We start from the raw sequence: 6000 nt of genomic DNA on the forward strand, positions 1-6000 counted from the left end.
CCTTGAGCTGAAGAGCTAAGGGACAGTGCCCAGGCCCAGAGTTCAAGCCCCACAACCACCAAAAAAAAAAAGGTAGAAGGTCCGATTTCCCCAGAACCATCGCCTTGTATGGCAAAGATTTTGCAGATATGATTAAAGTCATGATCTTGAATGGAAGATTATCCAAGGGGCCCTTAATACAAACAATCACAAGCATCTGAGAGGGAGGCAGAGGGAGATTTGAACACAGACAGGAGAGGAGAAGGCAGTGTGGCCACAGAGGCAGAGAAGCTCCCTCAAGCCAGGAATTCCAGCAGCTACCAGAAAAAGCAAGGACTATATTCAGCCCTAGGTCTTCAGGAGGGAGATTTGAAAGGAAGTATGGCCCTGCTGGGCTACCGTTGTTTTGGCCCAGTGATTTTGGATTTCTGGTCTCCAGAACTGTCAGAGAACGAATGTATGTAGTGGTAAACTATAAGTCTGCAGTCATTCATTAGAGCACTTGAAAGAAAATAATACAGGTATATGAGGATTTATTGTACACCTCTCTTGTGTATGCTTGAAAAGTTTCCTAAAAAAAATAGTATGTTTAGCCAGGCACTGGTGGCTCACCCCTGTAATCCTAGCTACTCAGGAGGCTGAGATCTGAGGATCGCGGTTCAAAGCCAGCCCCGGCAGGAAAGACTGTGAGACTCCTATCTCTAATAAACCACCAGAAAACCGGAAGTGGCGCTGTAGCTCAAGTGGTAGAGCGCTCGCCTTGAGCTGAAGAGCTGAGGGACAGCGCCCAGGCCCAGAGTTCAAGCCCCACGACCGACAAAAAAAAAAAAAAATAGTGTGTTTGTGCACACTCGTAACTCACAAAGAGAAATATTCTATTTCAGTCACCACTTTAGATTATAGATCAACAAATTCGATAATAGGGCATATTACTGCAAGCAGACAGCCTGGTTTCTTCAAGTCAGTTCTAAGAGAGAAGAAACAAAGAGAAAAACTATAGGCTAAGTGAGCATGAAGAGCTGGGTGCTTGGTGGCTCTTAGCTGTAATCCTAGCTACTCAAAGTCTGAGATCTGGGTGGGGCACTGGCGGGGAATGCCTATAAACCTAGCGTCTCAGGCTATCTGAGGATCATAGTTCAAAGTCAGCAGGAAAGTCCATGAGATTCTTTTTTTTTTTTTGTGTAAGTCCTGGGGTTTGAACTCAGGGCTTGGGCACTGTCCCTGAGCTTCTTTTACTCAAAGCTAGAACTCTACCACTTGAGCCACAGCACCACATTCAACTTTTTCTGTTTATGTGATACTAAGGAATCAAATACAGGGCTTCACGCTTGCTAGGTAAGCACTCTACCATAAGCTACATTCTCAGCCCCTCCCTCTATGAGGTTATCTCCAATTAGCCGGGACAGCACCCAGGCTCTGAGTTTAAGCTTCAGGACTGGCAAAAAAATTTAAAAGGGACATAATCTCACCTGGGAAACTATGAAATGACAGGCAAGGAGCTACAGTCACCGTGAAGATACCAATGGCAAAGATTCATGCAAAAGTTGGAAGAAGCTTGTAAAAATTTGAAATTTGAGCGGTGACTCATAACCCAGGAAGGTGAGATTTAAAGGTCCATGGTTCAAAGCCAACCCGCTGGAAAGTCCATGAGACTTTCATCTCCAATAAATTACTTTTAAAAAAAAAAAAAAAAAAGAGCTGGAAGTAATTCTGTGGCTCAAGTAGTGGTAGAGCACTTACCTTGAGCAAAAGAAGCTCCGGCGGGATAGCGCCTAGGTCCAGAGTTCAAGCCCCATGACTGACCAAGAAAATAAATAAATAAATAACAAACACCAGCCCTGAGTGAAGAAGCTAAGGGAAAGTGTGTGGCCCTGGGTTCAATCACCAACACTGAATAAATAAATAACAAATCGATAAATTCCTTCCAATTTGATTAAGAAAGTTGGCTGTTCCACTAAAATCCCAAGAGAACTTTCCCAAGAAACTTGACCACCTGACCCGAACATCCCAAATGAAAAGGCAAAGCTCAGAAGCGGCACTCTGGCTCAAATGGTAGGGCGTTAGCCCTGAACACAAAAAAAAAAGCTCAAGGACAGCGCTCAGGCCCTGAGTTCAAACCCTACAACTGACAAGAAAAAAAAGAAAAGGAAGGAAATGCTCCTAGAAGAGCCAGTCAAGGCGTGAAGAAGGATGCGGTGTGGCAGGACACTCCCTCCCTCCCTCACATACCAAGCACACACGGAGAAACACAACAGAAACCTCTGGAACAGTGAGGATAGTGTCACTGACCAGGCCCTGTCCCTCCCTGCCCTGCCCACCTGAGCAGAGCACCTGAAGACCTCACAGAGGCAGCCAGGCAAAGCAGAGGAGCCTGCGGTCCCCACCCAGGCCACCAGCCTCTTACCTGAGAAGTGGTAAAGATGTGAGTCCAGGAGGTGACGCGGTTTCTCAGGGGTAGTGGACCTCTGTGCACGTTGCCTGGACGGCTGCCCAGAATGCTCAGGTAGGGAGTAAGGAGGAAGCAGGAAACAGGCCCAGACCTAAGTGTGTGACTCACTTTATTCTACCCTCCAATCCAGCAAGGCGCATTAGTAGCTAGGTATCTGCTGGGTATGCAGGTTGCCTCAGGAAGCCAGTTCCTCGGCTAGGCTGCAACCTTAGGGTCACCAGGAATACTCAAATGCAACTAGGAGTCTATACATGGCTCAGCCAACAACACTGGGCTGGGCCCAGCTGAGGCGGAGCTCCGGAGGAAGGCTGGGCCTGGAGTGACAGAGAAGGGAAGAACTGGGTCTCTGGGCTGAGGGCCAAAAGAACCTGGCCTACAGAAAGTTCCAGGAGGGCCTGAGAAGGTGGCTCAGTGGTAGAGTGCTTGCCTTGCATGCCTAAGGCCCTGGGTTCGATTTCTCAGCACCACATAAGCAAAAAGAAAAAAGCTGGAAGTAGCGCTGTGGCTCAAGTGGTAGAGCGCTAGCCTTGAGCTGAAGAACTGAGGGACAGTGCTCAGGCCCAGAGTTCAGGCCCCATGACTGGACCCCCCCCCAAAAAAAAAAAAAAAAGAAAGAAAGTTCCAGGAACTGTTAGCGCCCTGAGCTTCCCTGGATACATCCATATATCAGGGAATTTCGTGATTAAAAATAAAAAAGCTGAGTGCCCATAGCTCACGCCTGTAATCCTAGCTACTCAGGAGGCTGAGATCTGGGATCGAGGTTCAAAGCCAGTCCAGGCAGGAAAAGTCCCTGAGACTTCCAGAAAACCGGAAGTGGCGCTGTGGCTCAACTGGTAGAGCACTAGCCTTGAGCTGAAGAGCTAAGGGACAGCGCCCAGGCCCAGAGTTCAAGCCCCATGACCGACCAAAAAAAAAGAGAGAGAAAAGTACAAGTTGTTATGTCGAAAACGAACTTTACAACTTTGGGGGGGGGGGAATGGGGAGGATTGGATGGGGGAGGCGGGGGGAGGCTGGGAAGGGATGGGAAGGGTAAACAAAGGAGGAGGCTACAATGCTTGATAAGAAATGAACTCATTATCTTGCCCATGTAATTGTAACCCCTCTGTACAGTATGTTCACAAAAAATTAAAATTAAAAGCTGCTTTCAGAAGACACTGGCGTGTGAGGGACATCAGAGGACCACAGAGGGGTCCACGGAGGACCAGAGTCTAAGAGACGCCACAGCCTTGTCCCCAGGTGTCCCAACTAAGAAAAGGACGGCCCTGCCTCTAGGGATGCCCAGCATGTGGGGAGATGAAACTCTGCCTTCCAGAGCGCTTACCCCCACTGCCTCCCGTCACGCCACGAGGTGTGGGCACCAAAGCCAAGGCCTACAATCCTGCAAAGCCTACTCTTCCTGCAAAGCCTACTCTCCTGGAGCTCCAGCTTTTCTTATTTTGCATCGAAAGTTACCTCAAAAAAAACGCCAGAAAACTGGAAGTGGCGCTGTGGCTCAAGCGGTAGAGTTCACCTTGAGCTGAAGAGCTAAAGGACTACCAACAACAACAAAAAAAAGCTACCTCAATCAACAGCTCCTCACCAAAACACACCTGATCCAGCTTAGCAGGGAGGGGCGGAGTCACAGGGAAAGAACCAGGCAGACTTTCTTTTTGTTGTTGTTGATCCTAGGGCCTACCACTTGAGCCATAGTACCACTTCCGGCTTTTTCTGCTTATGTAGTGCTGAAGAATCAAACCCAGGGCTTCATACACCCAAGGCAAGTACTCTACCACTGAGCCACCTTCCCAGCCCCTCTTCTTTTTTGTTGTTGTTGGTGGTGGTCATGGTGCTTGAACTCTGGGCCTGGGCGCTGTCCCTCAGCTCTTCAGCTCTACCACTTGAGCCACAGCACCACTTCCGGCTTTTTTCTTTTTGCTTATGTGATGCTGAGGAATCGAACCCAGAGCCTCAGGCATGCAAGGCAAGCACTCTACCACTGAGCCACATCCCCAGCCCCATGGGGATTTGGGTTTTTTTTGCTAATACACAGAATCTCTAGACTTCATGGGAGGTTTCCTTACCCTTCTTTTACTAAAGAAAAGACAGCTATAATGCAGAGAAGAGATAACTGTCAGGTGACACCATGCCCCTGCCCCCACCACCATGCACAGTCTCATTCCTCAGCAACTTTGGAGAGCCCTAAGACCTCAGTTCCAATGGTGGGGAGCCCTGAAGACCCCCAGCAAGGGAGCAGATGAGCTAAAGAGGTGGAGAATGCTGAAGGACAGGTCCTGCTTCTAGGAGGTTCTATCCTAGAGCAAGCCCAGACTCATTTGCCACTTCTTTCTCCATTCCCTGGGCAACTTAAGAGAGAGAAAGAGAGAGAGAGAGAGAGAGAGAGAGAGTGTATGTGTGTGTGTTGTCCTGCCAAAGCTATCAATTGATACTCAGTGTTCTATTTGTTTGTTTGTTTGTTTTTTTGGGTCCGGTCGTGGGGCCTGAACCCTGGGCCTGGGCGCTGTCCCTCAGCTCTGCAGCTCAAGGATAGCCCTCTTACAGTGCCACTTCCAGCTTTTTTCTTTTTTGCTTATGTGGTGCTGAGGAATCGAACCCAGGGCCTCAAGCCTTGCAAGGCAAGCACTCTACCACTGAGCCACCTTCCCAGCCCGATACTCAATGTTCTTTCTTTTTTTTTTTTATTGGTTCGGTTGTGGGGCCTGAACTCTGGGCCTGGGCACTGTCCCTCAGCTCTTCAGCTCAAGGTTAGTGCTCTACCACTTGAGCCACAGCGCCACTTCTGGCTTTTTTCTTTTTGCTTATGTGGTGCTGAGGAATCGAACCCAGGGCCTTGAGCATGCAAGGCAAGCGCTCTACCACTGAGCCACCTTCCCAGCCCTCAATGTTCTATCTTTCTATCTATCCATACGTCAGTCTATCTATCTATCTATCCATTTATTTATGGCCATGGGGCCTGAACTCCAGAGCCTGGGCATTTTTTCTGAGCCTGTTTGTGCTCAAGGCTAGCTTTCTACCACTTGAGCCACAGCGACACTTCCAGCTTTTTCTGAGTGGTTTATTGGAGATAAGAGCCTCATAGACTTTCTTGCCCAGGCAAGCTTCAAACCCTGATCCTCAGATCTCAGCCTCCTGAGTAGCTAGGATCATAGGCATGAACTACTGATGTCTGGCTATATTTTGTTTTAAAGCTACACATCCTACTACCCACACAAGGAAGCTCTAGCTCTGAGCTGACATCATTGCTGGCCCAAATGACAAGATTCTCACCTTACCTGACCAGCTTCTTCCAGTCACTTGGGCCCAGAGGTGGCTGCAAGGGATTTGTGTGGAGTGGAGTGGGCTTCCTGCTCCACTACTTACTGCAAACCACACAAGGGGCGGGGGCAGGGCTCTTTGGGCCTCTCCTTCTCCCCAGGCCCTGGCATCCCTTCAACCCAGAGCTTGCCTTAACCCTTTCAGGAAAGAGTTGCAGTCTGCCACAGCCCTGCCCCGAGGCCTGGTTTGACTATGTTTGGTCAATTCAGTGCCTAAACGTATCTGCTGGCCAGGTCACCACTGAAAAAAAACCCTGCACT

This window comes from Dipodomys spectabilis, unplaced genomic scaffold, assembly GCF_019054845.1.
Source record: "Dipodomys spectabilis isolate Male_0828 unplaced genomic scaffold, ASM1905484v1 ptg000118l, whole genome shotgun sequence".
Classification (NCBI taxonomy): domain Eukaryota; kingdom Metazoa; phylum Chordata; class Mammalia; order Rodentia; family Heteromyidae; genus Dipodomys; species Dipodomys spectabilis.